Raw genomic sequence first — 18,763 nt, forward strand, 5'->3', positions numbered from 1 at the left:
GTATCAGGGGAAACAGAGCGACACCATTGCATATGGCCAATATAGCCAGGCTGCACTAGAATTACCTTTTCCATGCCTTTTCTTGTTGTTGGTTTTGATTGAACACCTTTTATCAAGTTTTTCATATTATTTTACATAATTTCTTTTTCAAAAGAAACAGCTATCTCCCTCTATTCAAAAGAAACACTAGGGTTGCCTTTAGAAGTAGTAAAATATATATATTTTAAAACCTTTTCCCTCATTTTGGGCTCTTGAGGACTGAGTAAGCATAAAGGGAATTCCTTCAATAACTTCATACAGAGATTGATTACATGTCCTCAGCTGGAAGTTACATTAAGACTTATTCACTAAGGTATAGCTACTGTGGTGAACTTTGATCGCTCTCTGCTGTCTCTATGACAACATGGATCCTGGCAGAAGTTACCAGGGCTTGTGTGCTCTCTGCAGCCCTTGTCTGCATCCATCAGTCCTAGTCCTTGGCAACTGTAAATGTGTGCCTCTCATGTTCTTGCTTAACAAGGTGTTTTATTAAAGTTGTGACACTTAAAGTTACTCTCCTAATCATTTGTACTGCAGTACCTGAAAAGTACTCTGAAAGAGATGTGCTTTAAGAAAGGCAAAAGTATCAATAGATATTAGTGGACTTTCTGAACACCAGCTGATCTTGTCCCATGGAAGAAATTCAGCTGAATGGCAGAGAGTCATTGTACAAGTAACTTTTCTTTCATTATAGATGAAACTTGGAGATTACTAAAACCAGTGAAAAGTGTAACATGCGTACAGTCTAATTTCTCCTTACACCTGCAGCACACTCCGGATAAGTATATGTTACTGCTCAGTGGCTCTAGCAAAGTCCTCAGACTTGACTGAACCCTTTCTTTTTTTAAAGGGAGCACATTTTAATCAGAGCCCATGAAGTGACTAATGCCTGTCTGTTGATGCTAGCAGCTCAGGTTTCTATGTCTTGCAATTTGCCACCTTCTCTGGAGGTCCGGCTCTTCTGTGAGGGCAGTTAGTGGCACTGACATAAGTGGAACTTCCCATTTTTTCATTTCACACTTTTGGGACTTTTTAGGGATCATCAGTGTGCTTTCTCAGTCAGTTTCCCAGTAAAAGGCATTTTGGGCGGATATCTCTTACAAAGCCGCTTCTTAACATGGATCTGGTTGTTTCTGTGGCCTTTTTCTGTTATTTCTTGTCACCCCCACTTTGGTTTTGCGGTGTCCGTGGGGAAGTAATAGCATTAGTCTGGATCATACATATAAAGACATTGGCTTTATGCATTCATGTTGCCATTGCAGGTAGCCTTTGCCTCTTCTTGAGTTTAGCCTTCCGGCTGCTTTCATGGCAGGCAAAACCCTGGATTACCCTTGCTGCATTGTGCTGTGCTGGGCAATGCTGCTGTAAGAGCAGATGGGATGTCTGAAGGTAGCCTGTCCCTGCTCAGTCCATGCACTCCGAAGCACAGGGCTGAGGCCACACTTGCTTGGTCATGCAGATATAACTGCTGAGACCCCAATCCCATGACCTCAAAAGCTTTGTTTCAGAGCTTCCATTCTTCCTTTATGTACTCAGTTCACTGCTTTGTATTCCTCATTCAGATCATTTTCCTGTTCAGAGGCACAGGCATCTTTGATGCATTTCTTTCTCTTAATTGCCATTGCACCATGTGGGTTATACTTTCTGTACTGGCACTTTGTGGCTTCTTGACTATTTTGTTTTTTCTCTGTTTGATGCTGGTTTTTATTTTGGGATGTTGATCTGAAGGATGGAGAAATGACGATGAGATAAATATCAGTCTGGGAACGAGCAAATGGCCAGTGTCCTGAGCCTTGAAGCTAAACATGGATTATTTGGTTGTCAGGCCAACCTGAAAATGTTATCTACAGTAGCCAAGGTTCATGAGACAGATAGTAAATTGTTCCCAAGAGTTCTGGGAAATCTGAACTGCAGCAACCCAAACATGCCTGAAGGACTTGGTATCAGATGAGACATGTATTCGGTCCTTCCGCTTAGAAGAAACATCTTCCTGGTGATTTATATCTGCAAACTTACTTACTGGAGATGGTCTTGCATAGGATATGTGCCTCTGCAGAAGGCAAAGAAACAAAACTTATGATGGTCTCTCAGTGGAAAGCAGCTCCCATGCTGATGGGTGTGGAAGATAGAAAGCAGGTTCTTGGAAACCGGTAAGCTCTCAAAAACGGTTTAGGAAGATCTCTACATAAGTAGATGAGGCCATGAATTTCCCTCTGCTGCTGTCAGGCTCTTAGAGCTTGCTTTCATCCGTTGTATGAATTGTTAGAGCAGAGGGAGTTTTCCATTGCCGTGCCTGCGATAAGCTGACACATTGCAGCTCCTCCTGCTGGAATGCTGGCCCTATGACGGTGCTCTAAAAATAGCCTTGATTTAGCTGGACATGGTATCACATGCTCAATTTAAATACATCAGAGCAGTTAATCTCCAGTTCTTCAACGCTTGTGTGGAAAGCGTAGGGGATTTTTTAAAGTTAGATGACATACAAGCAGTAGAAACACCCTTTCTATCCTAACTTAAAACGCTCAGCTCTGAAATACTATGAAAGGAAAAAGAAAGATCATAAGGCACTGGGATTTTTAATTTCCTTTGGTCCAAAGCGAACAGAATTGGTTTTGCCCCATCTCACCTTACTTTGGTACTTGGTTGCATGCTTGCATGTTTCTGAGAGCTCTTACATTTTTAAATCTAGGTCTTATGGAAAGTCTGTCAGTCAGACAACAGCTCTGAAAACTGACTTTAACAAGTTGTAGCGTAAAGCCCTACAGGCAATGCCTGTGGCTGATAGGCACTTGATCAGCTGTGGGATTGGTTCTCAGTGCTGTGCATCCATAACCAGTTACTTGTTGTTGATATAAACAGCTTTGGTAAGTAAATGTGAGGAAATTATCTCATTTTTGGAGACATTTACCTGAATTTCAGAGCTGAAGCTAAGTGGAATTCTTCCTTTCCCCTGGCAAAAAGTGCAACAGAAAGCAAACATGCTTTTAGTTGGATTACAGGCATGGTTAGTCATTTGACAGACAGTTTTAATGGAGTCAGAAAGACATGCTGGGGAAACATGCTGACCTACTTTTCTTTCTCTTTCTTTCTTTCACTCTTTCTTACTCTTTCTTTCTCTCTTTCACTTTCTCTCTCTCTTTCTCGCTTTCTACTTTTAAGCAAGTCAGATGTTAATTTTAAAGCTCCCCATAGCTTTTGCTGAAGAAGCTCACTTTGTAATTAATTTATTTGCACTTCTGCATGGGATACAGTAGATGGTTTTGGTAACTGAATTTCATCAGGTTGTTTTAATTTCTGTTCAGAAATTGGGTTACATCTGAGAAACCCATGTTCTTCCCCCTTTCCAGGACAAAGCAATCAGCTCCAAGTTAATGAATGATTTAAGTCCAATCCTGTGAGGGAGGACTTAACAAACCATTTAAAATGTCAGACTAACAAAGCATATTCTATTTGTATCATTTTCACCGCATTATATTTTTAAGCATTCTTCATCTTTAAACTTGTGGCAAGAATTGGCAGATAGCATCACGCATTTGCATTTGGGCTTGTTTTTTCCCATGTTAAGTAGGTTGGTGCTCCACCGTCAGTGTTTTCTTAGAGGGAGAGATCAGTGTATTTAAACCTGGGAAACTCTTGACCTTAAAACTTCAGAGCCTGAAAAGAAAGCCTTAAATTGGAAAACTCTGCAATGTGGGTGGATTAAAACATCACAAACAGAAATACTAAACTGAATGATAAGGGAAAGCTTTTTTCAAAAGCTGCAGGCATCACCTGCAGCTCTTCTTCAGCAACAGACACACGTGCAATTCATCAAATGGCTCAGGGGTGCCAGGTTTCTGCCTCTCTCGCAGAGAGATGTGCTTTACTCCCTGGCCAACAACAGATAGTTTTGGAGAAGAGATCACCATGCAGTTGAAGGAGTGGGAGAAGTCATCATTCCTTGACTCACCTGTTGATCCAGAGACACTGCTTTCACCTGCTCTGTCTCCTCCTATTTCTATCACTAGTAGGTTTCCCACTGTCAGTCAGCCCTGGTGCAATGAGTGGTGCAGCAAATCCTTTGATTCTTCCCATCTCTCCTGAAAACAAATTCTGGTTTCCTTGTTTTTAGTTTAGTTAAACTAAAACCAACTAGCTGATTATAGTTTGTGTTATGGAAATAGTAATACAATGTAAGAGAGGTAGAAAAAATTGAAATGTTCAGGAATTGCAGGAGGTTTTGGGGAATAGTAGTACATTTCAACGAATCTGCAAGTTGTGTGTGCTCTTATGAAACATAGTACTTTTACTTGATTTCATAGTTGTATACTTTAAAGAGGATGTCTCAGTAGCAGAGTAAAGATTGAAATTTATTTTTATCCTTCTAAAAATTAAGTATGTATTTTGGTGACTGTGTGAGAGTTGTTTAGCTCAAGAAGACCGAAATTGGCATTGCAGGGGTTGTAGCCATTTTGTAACCTGGAGGCATCAGCCCAGGAAGACAAATCAGTGGTAAATTAACAGCCTTACGTGATGAGCTGCTGTATGGCGCATGTTCAGTATCCCTGACTGCACCATAGCTGTGTGAGCTGCTCCTTACATACAAGGAGTGTCTTCCCCCTTTTTTCTTGCCATAGTACTTTTAGGTGCCCTGTGACACTGTTTTGATTCTAGTGGAGAGACAATGGGGAAGAGCCACTCAGAAAGGTGTCACTTTTGAAATTTCATTAAGGTGGGGTTTTTTCCAATACAGAAGATTCACTGGTACTGGCAGACAGAACATCCGATTTAGTGAAGCTTGAGTTGCTCTCTGACCATATTGGTCTGCCTCTGTTGGGCAGGAAGCGAGCCAGGGCTCTTGTGTTTCAAGTTAGATATCTCATAAAGATGGGTGTGGAAATCCAGAGCTCAGTGTGTGTTTGGTCTTGTAATCCACATGTATAGTGACACACTATCTGGTTATCCCATTTAAGAGCTCAGGGATCAAACCTGTATGGTCCAAATCCCTATAACAAGTGACATGGAGAACTGTTAGTTCATAAAAGCCTTTCGACAGCATTTTTCTTCAAGAAAGATGCTCAATTTTCCCCTTTCTGTAGTTTGGAAGAGAACCTCAATGTATACCTTTTTTTTCTTCTTTGGAGGCCTTTTCAGGTGAACGTTGCTACTAAATCAGAACAATTTTAAATAATTTTAAATTGTGCAAATAAATAAAAAGAGAACAAATAAAAATAAGAGGATAGTAGTTATTAAGAAAAAGAAATCCCATTGTGTTCAATTACCTCCCATAACAAAGTGAAAAATACACAGGGAGAGAAGAAAATAAGCAGAAATACTTATTGACCAGCCTGATGTAGTGACCATACAAAGAGAAAAGAAATACTTTATCCCTTTAATTCTGCAGAAGGCTTAAATCCTGTTTGTCCAAAAGAGAGAGTCAAAGCCTTTTCTTGGCAATTATTCCTGTTGTTTTCCAAATCAGTTACAGCTATTTCACGTGTTTATGAGGACTGTTTTTCCTACTAGAATTCAAGCATGGCAAGCCGTGAGCGTATATAAAACCATACAGGCACGTCACCTGCCTCTCACAGGGTGTGCAGTATTAAGCCTCATGAGTTGTTGGGTCTTCTTTCTTGGCTGGGGGGATGAGGTGGGGAGATAACCCCTATTGTAAATGAGCCTTGTAGTAATGGAGAAGGAACATTTGAAAATATTCCCTAGAAAACAGGGTGTGGGAAGAATGAGGCAATTAAGAGGACTCACTAGATATCCTGTCTTAACAGTTCGTTATATATATTTTTAATGAGTATTTAATCTCTAATGCTATGTGATGGATTAGAAAAGAGGGGAAGTCAGGCCCCTTTCTGCGCATACTTTTATGTTTCCCCTTCAGTGAACATTTTCTCATGGCAAATTGTTTAACGTGAACTGGTTGGAGATGTTCCAGCACAACAGAGCTTCACTGAGAAATAACACTGAGTTGAATCCCAAAATGCAGAGTTGTCAACATCGTGTTGTGCTCAGATTTGCAAAATCTGAGGATGAGTTATGAGGCAGAGCTGTTGGTTCCTGTCTTCTGCGCTGTGTGTTCTAGCCCCGCATGGCCTGGGGCTCTGGGGCAGTCCTGCAGCTGCCTGGGAGGTGGATGTTCATCGGCTCATTCAGGAACTGGATAAATCTCTGCTTTTGGAAATCCAAGTTTTCAGCCAATGCTTCCCAAAGGGGTTGTAGCCCAGGAACAATATCCTGAGAGGACGTCATAAAAAGCCTTCTGTAAGTATGCCTTACATCAGCACATGACACAGTCTTGGCAAGACCACACAGCTGAAAGGAGGTACCAAATCTGTGTATTATGAGTTAAGGGCCCAATCCCATGTTGAAGGACATGAAAGATTAGTCATTGGCATCAGTGAGACAAGATGGGGATAGAAACCACTAGTATTGCCAGTTAATAGTATGCTTGGTAGTCATTTGTAGTGTCAACTGGGGACCACCATCCTCAGTTAGTTAAGGAGCAGCTGTGTGTTGAGTTCAACCTCCTTGCCCAGCTCTTGGCTTCCCTTTCAGATGTCATCTCATGTCCAAGTTGCATCCTTTGTTTTCATAGAGAAGTCTGGGAAAACTAGGTCAGTTTATCCAAGTAGAAATTATTATTTTATTGAGTTAACTCTGTGATGACCTGCTGCCTGTTTGCCTTCTCAAAATGAACTCCCCTGTGTGCAGTAAGTCTTGTGCTGGAAGTTGCAGAGGCCTCAGAAATCACTTTGATTTCAAATCAGCAATAAAAAGGCTGCTTTTTTTAGTATCTTCTTGTTTTCCGGAAAGAAGCATTTGGCTTTGCCTCTTGTATGGTCACTACATCAGGCTGGTCTGGTGTACTGTGAAAGTGTTTAATGTAAAAAGGTTATGTGCTGGCTTTACTGGGGATATTTAAAAGATCTTATGGAAGAATCAGGATTTGATGCTGTTTGGCCCTGTCTGGCAGAATTAAGCTCTTTAAGCCAGTCCTGTAGTCACTAGCCTGCCTTATTTCTAAGTAATCTGGTCCACTTACTCCTGCTATTTCAGAACTTAAGTCACAGACAAGAAAGCCTTTTTTTTCTTTTTTAAATGAAAGAGTAGTTGGAACATATTTTAAAGAACTTCTTTGGCATTGTACATAAAAGATAAAATATATCAAAATAGACAGTCTGATAATTAGGTGCAGGCTTGCGGAGTGATTCATGTCATAACAGGAATGCTGAAACAGCTGAGGTTGCTGCAGGTGTGTTAGGGGAATTCGACCCTGTAATGCCATGGTGCTTCTGCTGCTACATAAAGCAGGAGTACAGACATATGGAGAGCCTGCATTAGTAGATGAAAAGCAGTATTTCTGTGTGTGAATTATGGATGGAGCAGTATTTATTAAACACACAAGCAACAGCCTTTGTTTCCCAGGCACTTTTTGCTTTGAAGAGTCACGTTAAAGCCTGCTGTTATCCCAGCCACAGAGATCCAAGGCATGAGCTGGGGCTTTGACTGCTGCAGGTTAAGCCCCGCTAGGGCTCAGCACCAAGTGAAGCCATGCACAGGCAGAAAGGGACATTCCGCCTGGCAGAAAACCTGGGTGGCAGAGGCATTTCAAGTGCCTCAGCGCGCAGGTGTACCATTTTGGGGTGGGCAGGGAGATGCTAAAGCTGTGTCAGGAGCCAGCTTCAGCAGAGCTTTTATGGGAATCTGGTGATGTTGCCAGCTTGGCGCTCCCAGAGCATGCTGGCTGGCTCGTCTTGGCCTTCCCAAAGTCGTGTGGATGGAAAGAAAAAGAAGTCCCCTGACTTCACTCCTTTCTTTCTCCTTAAGTTAGTTTGTGGGGAAAAAAAGGACCATGTAATCTTTTTAAAAAAACAAAAAACAGAAACAGTGAAACCCAAAACAAAACAATAAGCAAATTTGCTGGTTGTTTACTCCAATTGCTCAGCTTCTGGGAAGGGAGACAGGATACAGAAACACCAGGATAAAATGTAGTGAGATGCAATATTATTGCTTGTTATTTTACTGTTCGATGAAACCTTTATTTTAGTATTGTGGCAAACCAGCTTTAGTGGCAGGCACTGTTAATTACAAAATCTGGCCCAGCTGCACACCAAGCCCATGGCAGGTGCAGCTCATGTCCACCAGCTGTGCTGGACCGCGCATCAGTGTGAGGCTTAAACAGTCAATTTTTTTGGTGCTTTTAGGTCCACCCAGTTAAGTAACACACTTCTTCCCTTCTCTTGCTCCCAGGCTGCTTTTCCTGCTGGAGAAGGTCATTTGGTGTCAGCTTCAGCTGTCTGGAGTGGACCCCGGGTAGGGAGGTTGAGCATGGCTGTGGAGCCACACACACAGTGTCCCCCCAGCCCACCAGCCCTGGCACCTTGAGAGCTGGAAATAATCTCCTGATCTTTATTTTCTTTATTATTTTTAGTAGTCGGAGTATCAACAAGCCTTTGCTCTTAGGAAGGAATTTGTGAAAGTTCATAATGGCATGTTTTCCACATTAGCTTCAGAGGAATAGGTAAATAGTAGCTGAGCTATTTCTTTGCTTTTATTATCCCTGCCCTAGCGGGAGGCCAGGGCTGCAAGCTGCTGAGGCTGTAACACAGGCTAATGCTGAGATTCAAGACTATGGCTCCCTTTCTTAAAATGTGCTGGAAACAACTGTTCCTCTGCCTTCATGAGCTCGATTTACGGTTGCGGGAGGCAATGTGTGCTTTGTGCTTGATGAAGTACACCGTGCACACAAACCTCTTCAGATGCGTTGTCAGTTGGCAGCTCTCTCACTAGATGCGCCTTTACACAATTGCACAAGGCACCAAGAGGTACAAATGTGAAATTTAGCCTTGGGGGCAAAACAAAGAAATGAAACTTAAGTATGAATGCAGTGTTATCCATCTGCAGACACAGGTATTAGACCTCATCTCCCACTACGCTACTGTAGTTCTACACTAATAGGACTCTGCTGCAATCGGTGGAGTAGTACCACTGCAAGTCAAAAACAGCAGTGATGATAAGTTGGGGCTGTTATTTTAATTCTGGTAGATAATGTAGAGTTGAACCCTGTTTGGGAAACTACATTCGCTGCATGAAACCAGCCATAACGGTTGCGAGAAATGCAGGTGGCACACTGTCTTGGTATTGCTCCTGAACTTCTGCTCTTCCTTCTGAGGAGCCATTGCCCTGGGTACTAAGCAGCCATATGCAAGCAAAGGGAAGAGGTGTTCCAGCTTGCCTCCTTTGTAGCCTTTCCATTTGCGGTCCCATAAAGTCAGTTTTATCATATGCAATCAGAATTTGTCCCATAGGTAAGACTCATCCATTACACTGAATGAATGTGCTTATTATGAAAAGTTGTTGTTTTGAAGGAGTCTGATAATGGCATTGTCAGGAAAGAGATTGCAATTTGTCATGGTAGGTAGCTTTCCAGTTAAGTAATAAGCAAGTCATGTTCTTTTCCTCTGTGTGTGTTAGGATGAGAAATAAAATAGCTGCAGCAGGTTGAAGTATACAAAGTGCTACCATCAGGCCAGGCAGCGTGCAGGAACAGAAAGCAGTGTCTGGTCTTAGCTTACAGCCATGAACTTCTCTGGCCATCAGCGGTCCTAGATAATGCCCAGCAAATTGAATTGATGACTTTGGATAACCTCAGCTTCTCCCATTTGTGAGGCATCGTACTACTATGACTGTCTCCTAAGAGAAATTAATGTAGTATCTGTAGATGAGTAGACTGATTTACCTTTTGGTGACCCTGGAGAGAAAGGTCAGGTTCAGGATATTTTTACCTATAATCATTTATCCATTGAGAGTTAGTGTACCAGGCTTCAAGATTGTAGCTCAAAAGGGCAGTTGTTTTGAGAAGGTAGCTCAAAAGGGCACTTCAACAGCTGAAATCAGATGAGACATTTAATGGCCTCTTAGTGATTTCTGACTGAAAGTTCAGAGTTTGAAATTTAGGGATTTTTTTTTTTTTCTTTGCCCAGCCTGTGGTTAAACAAATGCACTACAGCTTAATAGCAATTTAATTTCAGGCTGAGTATTTTGAAGTGTTTTTCAACTGCTGTGTATGCACTTGGTCACTTCAGCTGTAAGGAAGAGAAAGAATAATCACATTGCGTTTGTGGTCTTGTGTATTTTTAGCTAATGTGTTAAGACACTACAGTTCCAGAAAAGCCATCCTCCTGTTCCCCAGCGTATTTCAGTTTAACCAGCTGTATGCAGAATTTTATCTAGACTGCCACAGAAGTTACTAGTAAATCCACTGGGATTTTGGCAGCCAGAGTGGTAGATAGTAAGCACCATGCTTTGAGGGTTTTAGTTTCATGGGGATTCCGCTGTAGGCTGGCACTTCACAGTGGGTTACCTGCTGAAGCCCTGTGACTTTGTGAACCTCTCCAGATGGAGGGATTGATTCCCAAAGCTCCTTCCTATTCCTGCACTGAGCAGGGAAAAGGGGTGACTGGCAATATCCACTGGTATAATATCCACTGTGATGCTATTACTCTGCAAACCTGTTGCAGATGGCATGGTAGAGCTTAATAAAAATTATGCATTTTACATTTAGAGTGAAAAGTGACTGATTTCATGCAGAATACTGAGAGCGATGGGGCAGGGCATGAATGAGGAGGGCGTGACAGGTGTGACAGATGATTAATACAACAGTAGCACAAGGTGCACAGGGACATTGTGGGACCCGCCTGCGGACCTTCCATCTCATAGATGGGAATTTCTAGCTCTATTAAGTAACTTGAGATGATGCCTATGTGCAATACAGGTAGATATATCTCAGTGAGTAAATTGTGGCATAGTCAGTAGTTATGGCTAGTCTATTTCCATTGCAGATATGTTGGTGGGCCTTCATGGGAAATATTAGTGATTTATTCTGCCTGCAATTGTTCATGCTAAACAACCTTCGGTAGCTCTTTAAGCTGATAAGAGTATGTGGATTATCCTATTTCATACTGGCAATTAGTTGATGATATTAAAGCACTTTGAAAATGGAAATTGCAGGGCAAATGCTATTTAAACAGTTTATCATTAAATGTATAATCGTGTCTCTGCCTTCTTTGATTGCAATATGTAGGGAGATGGTAAGGGAGTCTTTCAGGCCCTGGTATAGATACTGCACCCTGCACATCCTAGCTCTGACTCAGCTGCTCCTCTTGCTGTCTCTTCTGCCTGCTCACATCCACATGCTGCAAAACACATTTTCTTCTAGTTTTGTTTCACTTGTTTGCTGTCTTCCTGTTTCTGCAACTTAATTTCTCACTTGCTTTTAGTACCTTAGGGTGTTTTCGTTTGTATTTCTGGAGTCATGATTTTTTTTCTTTGGGCACTTGTTACTGTGTTTATCATGTTCTGCAGAACTTGAAGCAGTCCTGAAATATTGGTTCAGTGTAAAGGTAGACATTAGCAGTAATATAATCATACACCTGGAAACAGTTTATGGGCTTTTGTGTTTGTTTCTTTGTGGGTTTTTTTGTGTTGTGTGTGTTTGCTTGTTTGTTTTTTTCATGCTGAAGCCTTTTATGGGAGCTTCTGCAACATTCAAGCCAAATATACCTTTAGAACTAATATTTTTCCTTCAGCAGCACTTTCAGGTCTTGGATTGGCAGTTCAAGATATCCAAATTATGACAGCTGCTGGTTTTGTTTCTGGATGTCTAAAAAAATAAAAAAGAGAAAAAAACCAAAACTTCTTCTCTTAAATGATAGAATGAAAGTGAAATACTAAAAATAATAATATAAAATAAATTTTTAAAAATTAATGTCATGACTATCAGCTATCTTCAGGTGGTATTTTTCTCAGCCTGTTGTTTTGCATTGGCTCTCCAGTTTTGGTCCTACATCTGAGTTCAGTTAGTATTGTTTTCCTTCAAGGGACTAGAAACTCCTTTTTTGCTCATTCCATCTACTAATATTTCAGGGATGTGACAACAGCAGGTGCCAAATTTCGTGTCAAAAATAGAATTTTCAGAGTGGTGAAATCCTTGAAACCACAGATCAAGTTTCAGGCCAGTTAAATAAAGCTTTAGAGCATCTATTTGTATCATTCTTTCATATAATGAAACCTGTTCTTATAACTCAGTTCTTGATATATTAACCCCGCAGTTATCTTCATACATAAATGGGAGATATGTTGCTTTCGTAGGTTATAATAGGATATAACTATATAAATCCCCTGTGCATAATGGAAAAATAGAGGCCCTTAGGCTATAGGTATCAAAGGTCTCCCCTATACTTACAATAGCCTAAAAAGGTTATTTTGGAGGCATAGGTAATTACTCACAGCCTCTCTATAGCTAGTGATGCATTGTTCACTACTGAAACATTTCTAAATGAATTATGTTTTAAACAAGCAAATCCTTGGCCTTCTCCTTTTATTTTGGGGGGATGGGGGGAAGAGAACTGAAGGGACACAAAATTCCAACATTTTCTGCATTAAATTACAGTGCCTGCTAGTTAAAAGGTCCCTGGTATTTGGACCAATTTAAATGTGCTATCATTCTTCTTGCTGTTTTAATTCCATGAATGTGTATTTCTGCATTTCACATTTTGATGAAAACGTTATTGTTGTCATTAATTTGATATTTAGAAAAGACTGTGCATACAAGAGCTCAGTGCAATGAATAAACCAGTTGGAGTTAACTGTCCCTGGGGATAGAATCAATCACTGTTGTAGAAGAGGGTGACATTTAAAAAAGAAACTCAGAAGAAAATGTCATGCTTAAAAAATTAGATTTAAACGCACTAGCTCCTGATTGATTTTTATTGCACTCAGATGGATACACTGATTGATTATCAGCCTTACAAATGTTTCGTACCTTTCTCACTTCTCTAATAATCAGAATAATCTAATTTTCAATGTCATTTAAGTTACCATATTCAAGGTTATAATAGATCATATTTCTAATAAAACATAGCAATTATGTAATGAATAATACAAAGCTCCAAGGCAGAGTTCAGATTCACCTTTGTCAGAAAAAAAACGTAATACCACCAATGGCTGGAAGAGCCAGCATATGTGAAGGCAGCCAACAGGACAATGTCCTCTGGATTTGTGGTGTTTTCCCTCGTTGTTGAACTGATGTTCCTGGAGCTTTGGTCAGGGCACGTTTGCCATAGCTAAACGTTATTTCTCAATAGGAAAGCAGGGGTGGGCTTGAATTCTGTAGTATATGTGCATGCTTTGTGCCGGGGGAAAAATGATAGTGTGCCAGGTGCTTGTGAAATTTCTTCCATAATTGTTTCTCTGTGCTCCCTGTTAATTTTGGTACGTGCCTGTAGAGAGATACTATCTCACTTGAGATGTTTTCTTGTAGCAATTGTATCCGACAGCTGACATGCTTGATTTCTCTGAATCAGCTACAAAATATGCAGGTTTCAATGTGTTTTGGTTTTGTACTTGACATCCCTTACATAACTCTGTACTTGTTTCTGGCTTTGTCCATTAGAAACGAGGGTTTTGTGTTTGAAACGTGCTTTGCCTCCAATTGTTCTCCATGTGTTAAAAGCTCAGTTTTGGCATGGGAATTTGTTTTAACATAGTTTCCTGTTCTTTCTAAAGACTGAGCAGTTTTGCCTAAAAGAAAACATTATTTCATCTGGAAATCATGACCTAGGAAAGCCAATCTATTTATAACTACCTGGAGTTCTGCATATTTTAATGCTGTGTGTGGCTTGTGATTGCGTTGCTGTAAAAACGTGACCAGGAGTCTTGCCATTCTGAACTGATGGTGCATTGATTTGTCAAGCGTGACTGTGTTGCTTTCAAGGTGGTCATTTTGTTTCTTATGTTGGAGCCAGGGAAATCAACCTCCTTGAGGTCTTTCACCTCTATGCCTGCTTCCACCAGCTACCGGGCGTGGGAGCCATATGTGATGTGCAGCTGGTTGCTGGCTTTGTCCACAGGATCAGAGAGCCTTGTTCGGCAGCAGCAGCAGCAGCAGGGGTGCTAAGTCTCCCTTGGTTTGAGGCTTTCCAAAGTGACTGTTGTGAAAGACATCCGTATGGAATGCCAGCCGTTACCCCGAGTACAGTTTATTGAAGGGTGATGGGGAGAAGGGTGATGTGTGGTATGTGCACGGCATTTATCCTGATGGATCAAACTTGGCAGTGGCAATATGTAAGTGTTTTGCTTATTTGACTGAAATTGTCCACAGCTGCTAACTTCTACCAGAATTAGAAATTTTTAACAGCTGCCACTGGAATTGGAGAAGCAAAGGAGCTGTGCAGGACTTTTGGGTTTCCACCCTAGCAAGCAGCTTGGTGCTTCTGGAAGCCCTGGGTGCAGTGCTGAGCATCAGCCCCACCACCCACATGTGGCAACATTTGCCTGCAATGTGGGGCAGCCCCAGCTGCCTGGTATTTGACAAGGGATAGATATCTTCCCGAGGTGCAGGAGAGCAGGTAGGGTAGGAGAGCAAGCCTCAGCCCAGAGGGGAGAAGTCTCTGCCAGTCCCACCTCAGCTCACCTCTAATTTCTCATCAGTGTTCACAAACAAAAGGAGTCTTTCTGAAAACCTACCTTGCACCCAGCACTGTGCAATTTCTGACTTGCTGTGTGTGCTTGATGGTGCTTTTTGAGGCTTGTTAGCTTAACAAGTAACTTCCAAAATATTTAGAGACAAGAGAAGTGTGGTTTTACAGGAATGCAAACTAACTGGAAACACTAGTAGTTGTTGCTACAGGAACAAAACTAGTTAACTAGTACACAGAGCTCTTCAAAGGTCACGGGGATCTCCAAGAGGCAAAACTGTAATGATAGCATTTCAAGTCATGAATTTATAGGTAATTAATCATTATAATATATGAAAGGTGCTGTTTAACTATCTCATGGGCATCCAGGGAAGCACACGTTGCGCAAGTAAATGGAAAAAGCACATTGCAAGCTTCAGATTCTTCTCCCCTGGGCACGTTCATGCCACCTTTGACAATAGGGGGTAAAAACGCTTGCTATTCCGTAATTTTACCTGATTATCTAGAAACTGTCTAAATCTTTCAGGCTGGATCCCAGACTCTTCTTAGGAGAAGCAGTGACTAGGTTTGGTGGACCTGAGGGGCTTGTGTTTAAGATTGGACAGTTCCAGCATTACAACATGCTTGAAATGATCCCACTCAAGCAGGAGAATTGCTGGATGGCTGCTAAATGAGAATGCTGTAGTCCTCAGAGAGAAGCTGTGTCTTTCCTATAGTTCCATCTACAGCAAGCCCTGCTCTTCTTGAAGAATGCATCCTTCCCTTCTGCAGCTTTTGTGCCCTTGCCCATTGCTTCAAGCAGAAGGAAACTGTGTCTAATGCTAAGGAAAGCAGTGGGAAATCCAGGGTGAGAGCTGACTGGGTGGGACAAAAGATGATGTTCAGCCCGTCTACCATCAGGTTAGGGGAATGAACGTTTGAGGGTAGGGGCTGATCCTTATAACTAAGACAACAGAAAGTCCCTTCACCAGCTTATTAACACATCTGTCTGGAGGCTTCTGGTTGTAGAAGTGCAAGTCCTGGCGTGTGTGTTGAGGGGACAGGGCAGCCGTCATGGGAAGATGGATTGGAGCAGACGTGCTCAGACATGGGCGTGCGTCACTCAGTCATCCAAGCAGCACCAAGACGTGGCTTCCTCACGTATCAAGATACACCTTTCTTCGTTCTCTTTCCCCACCCCTTATTTGTTTTCTTAGGTTTTTTTGACTTCAGTATTTCTCACAGGGCAACAGAGCTTCCACACTGTCCCCTGTCGGGAACTCCTAAATAATGCAGCCATCAAGTCAGATTTTAGTGCACAAGTAATGAAATTCATAACCTGAGTTTTCTACAGCCACATTAGCTGTGACACAGATTCATGACTGGCATATCATCATTAAAAGGCAGTGGAATTGCATTGGGGATTGAAGTGATCGTATGCATCAAGATACAAAAAGGTGTGATTTATGTAATATAACCATAAGCTGTAATCCACATGTGGTGTGACAGTTCCTGTTCCCAGAGCCATGATGGCTTTTAAATTTACTGGGTAAATGTGTGTGTTTAAATGTTTTTGTTTAACTCTTTTGAACATATCCTAACATATAATGGTTCAGCATTATGAAATTCTTTATTTTCGGAGACTGGGTATTATATGTCAGCACTTTATTGTGTTATCCTTCAGGGAACATAGAAACACTGCCATGTCTGATACAGCCTTAGCAAAGGTAAATGCAGGAAATATAAAAAGTATACAGAAAGCAGAAAGATAAATGTTATTCAGGTTTTATCATTAGAAAGGCTATTGGAATCATAGAAGGAAGGTGTCGATGAACAAAACTGTCCTTAGTTTTCAGCATGTGTTAATTCTCCCCTTCCTACCCTTTAGTGATTTGCACACGAAAAGAAAGAGGACAGAGCTGGGCCAATTTGGTGATGTGGATTGACCAGCAGCTGTCCCTTTGGTGGCCTTTGGAGGCAAAGAGATTTCAGGTACAGCTGCAGCGGGAGCTGTGCTGGGGTAGCACCGGAGCACAGCGTGGTTCCTCATGGAGTCATCTCCTGGCTTCTGGGAGCTCTTGGCAGCTGCTCTGAAGCTGGCCTAAATTATGTGTTTGTCTTCCACAAAGAGTTCAAAACTATTGAGATAAGTAGCTGCTGAGGCCTCCTGTTTGGCAAATTTGTCAATCAGCTCGTAGAGCTATGAGTAAGTGGGGAGTTATTACAAAGGCTTATTGCGCTTTGTGGTTGTGTAGGAGTTGACATCATTTTCTAAGGAGCTCTTTTATCTCCCAAGTGCAGCAGTTATCAGGATTTACTTCTGAAGTGTGCTGGTAGTTTGGAGTACTCAAAACTTACCTGTTGGTCCTGGATGTTTTTTCAGTACAAGAGACCATACTTGAGCTTTGCTGTGGGGTCCAGCAAATAAATCAGGGCTTTGGCTTTAGGGGAATATTTGTAAAAGGAAGGGGGGGATCTAACCCACCTCCCCCTAAACCTCATGGCACTAGTAGCATTGAACCTTAACAAAAAGATACCTTTTCAGGCTACCCTTCCTGGCCTCCTTTGAGTCTGTGTTACTCCAGACACCAGAATTGATGGTGTTCGAGGTTAGGCTTTAATCCAGTGGGGTGCCCAGCATCCCAGCCCTGATCCAGCAAAGCACATAACTGCTTCTGTGTGAGTCTGTTCACGCAGTTAAAGTCAAGTTCATCCTTAACATATCTGCTGGATGAGGGTCAGAGTTCTCTCAGTTGTAGCGTCAAACCTTTACTGAGAAAACCATCGCATGGAGTATGTGCCTAATGGTCTCATGAAGGAACAACAACATTCACTGCATTTACCCCTTGTTTTCTGTTACGTATATTACATTATGTCTGTAGATGCCCCTGACTGCTGGTTTCCCACCCCACCGTTTTCCCATGCCACATAATTTTCCCTCAGAAAGGACACCCAGAGGAAAATTAATCCAACTGTGTCATTTGTTCTCAAATGGATAGTATAGGTGAGACTGAATTGACACTGCTTCCTCCCTCCCAAAGCATTCACCATTTGTCTGCTCTTTTTGATCATTTGTGGTTCGTAGGTGTGTAGGAAGCAACCACAGAAGACATGGAGATGGGCCTGGAGAACCCACAGGGGAAAAGAGCTGTCATGGACGTGGCTCTGAGCTTCTGCACACTTTGCCGTGCACCCAAAGATACAGATAGATGCTCCTCTTTCTGGAGCAGGACGGTACAAATGAGAATCAGCAGACCTTTGGCCATCCAAAATCCCCAGCCATCCTCACATGTGCCAAACCCACCAGCCGCACCCTCAGGGTTTAGGGCTTTGTTTTAAATATGGGGTTTTGAACATGAGTGAGTGTTAGGATTGGTTTTATTTGTGCAATAACATTTAGTCTTTGGGGTGTTTAATATTGACACAGAGTCTTTGGAGAGAGGGATTGGTTTTACTTAGCTTTGTTATAGAGCCTTATGCATCTGGTTACACTTAAGACATTAGCTTTAGCTAACAAGAAATCTCTTGATAAAATTCACAAGTACTGGCAATACTGCAGACACAGACTTATCTCTGGGCATGTTTTGTAAAATTAAGCTATTTTCATTAAAAGAACAAAGAATAGCATAGTGATGGAGCAGCTGTCATATTTTATTACAAAGCACAAATATGTGGGAAATCAATTACAGCACAAGTGCTGCACAATGCATATTTCCAGTAATCCCTCACGGCCAAGGGAAGGTAGAAGGCTGATCTGAGTGCAGGAGCAGATGGCAAGCAACTTTAGATAGCTTCACTGCCATTTTTACTCTTTCAAGTGTTTGTGCTTCTCCTTTGATCTTCAAATCTTGAGTTTAATATGTTTCATCTTCTTTCATTTACTGTTTTCACATTTAACTCTCCCTTTAAATAACTTTTGCTTGGTGGAGTTTGTGATAGTATGGGTTTTGTTATCATCCATACTGAGAAATTTAAGAGAGACAGTTGCTGTCTTTCTTAGTGGTATTCACATCTCATAAAATACCAGTTTTATCACTGAAGAGGACTTTGCCATTTACCATGCACAGCTGTAATGATACAATGAAAAGATCCCACCTCACAACGTTACTGGGACACTTACAGTGCATACAAAGTGCAGTAGACTTTCTGGGAAGGTAGATAGTAGGGGAGTGTGATGGCACATCCACAACAAGCACCTATGGAAGTTTGGTTTCATCATTATCCATTAAATTTAATTCTTACAGTTAAGTAATTAATCTTGCATTAGTATTCTCAGT

General features: G+C 41.6%; 1 protein-coding gene across 4 annotated transcripts in view; it reads left to right on the top strand.

The window, feature by feature from the left end:
* Window positions 1–18,763, top strand: part of RARB (retinoic acid receptor beta) — a 309,913-nt gene that overhangs the window by 268,995 nt on the left and 22,155 nt on the right. The gene's annotated exons all lie outside the window — the stretch shown is intronic.

The sequence above is a fragment of the Strigops habroptila genome, chromosome 1, assembly GCF_004027225.2.
Source record: "Strigops habroptila isolate Jane chromosome 1, bStrHab1.2.pri, whole genome shotgun sequence".
Classification (NCBI taxonomy): Eukaryota; Metazoa; Chordata; class Aves; order Psittaciformes; family Psittacidae; genus Strigops; species Strigops habroptila.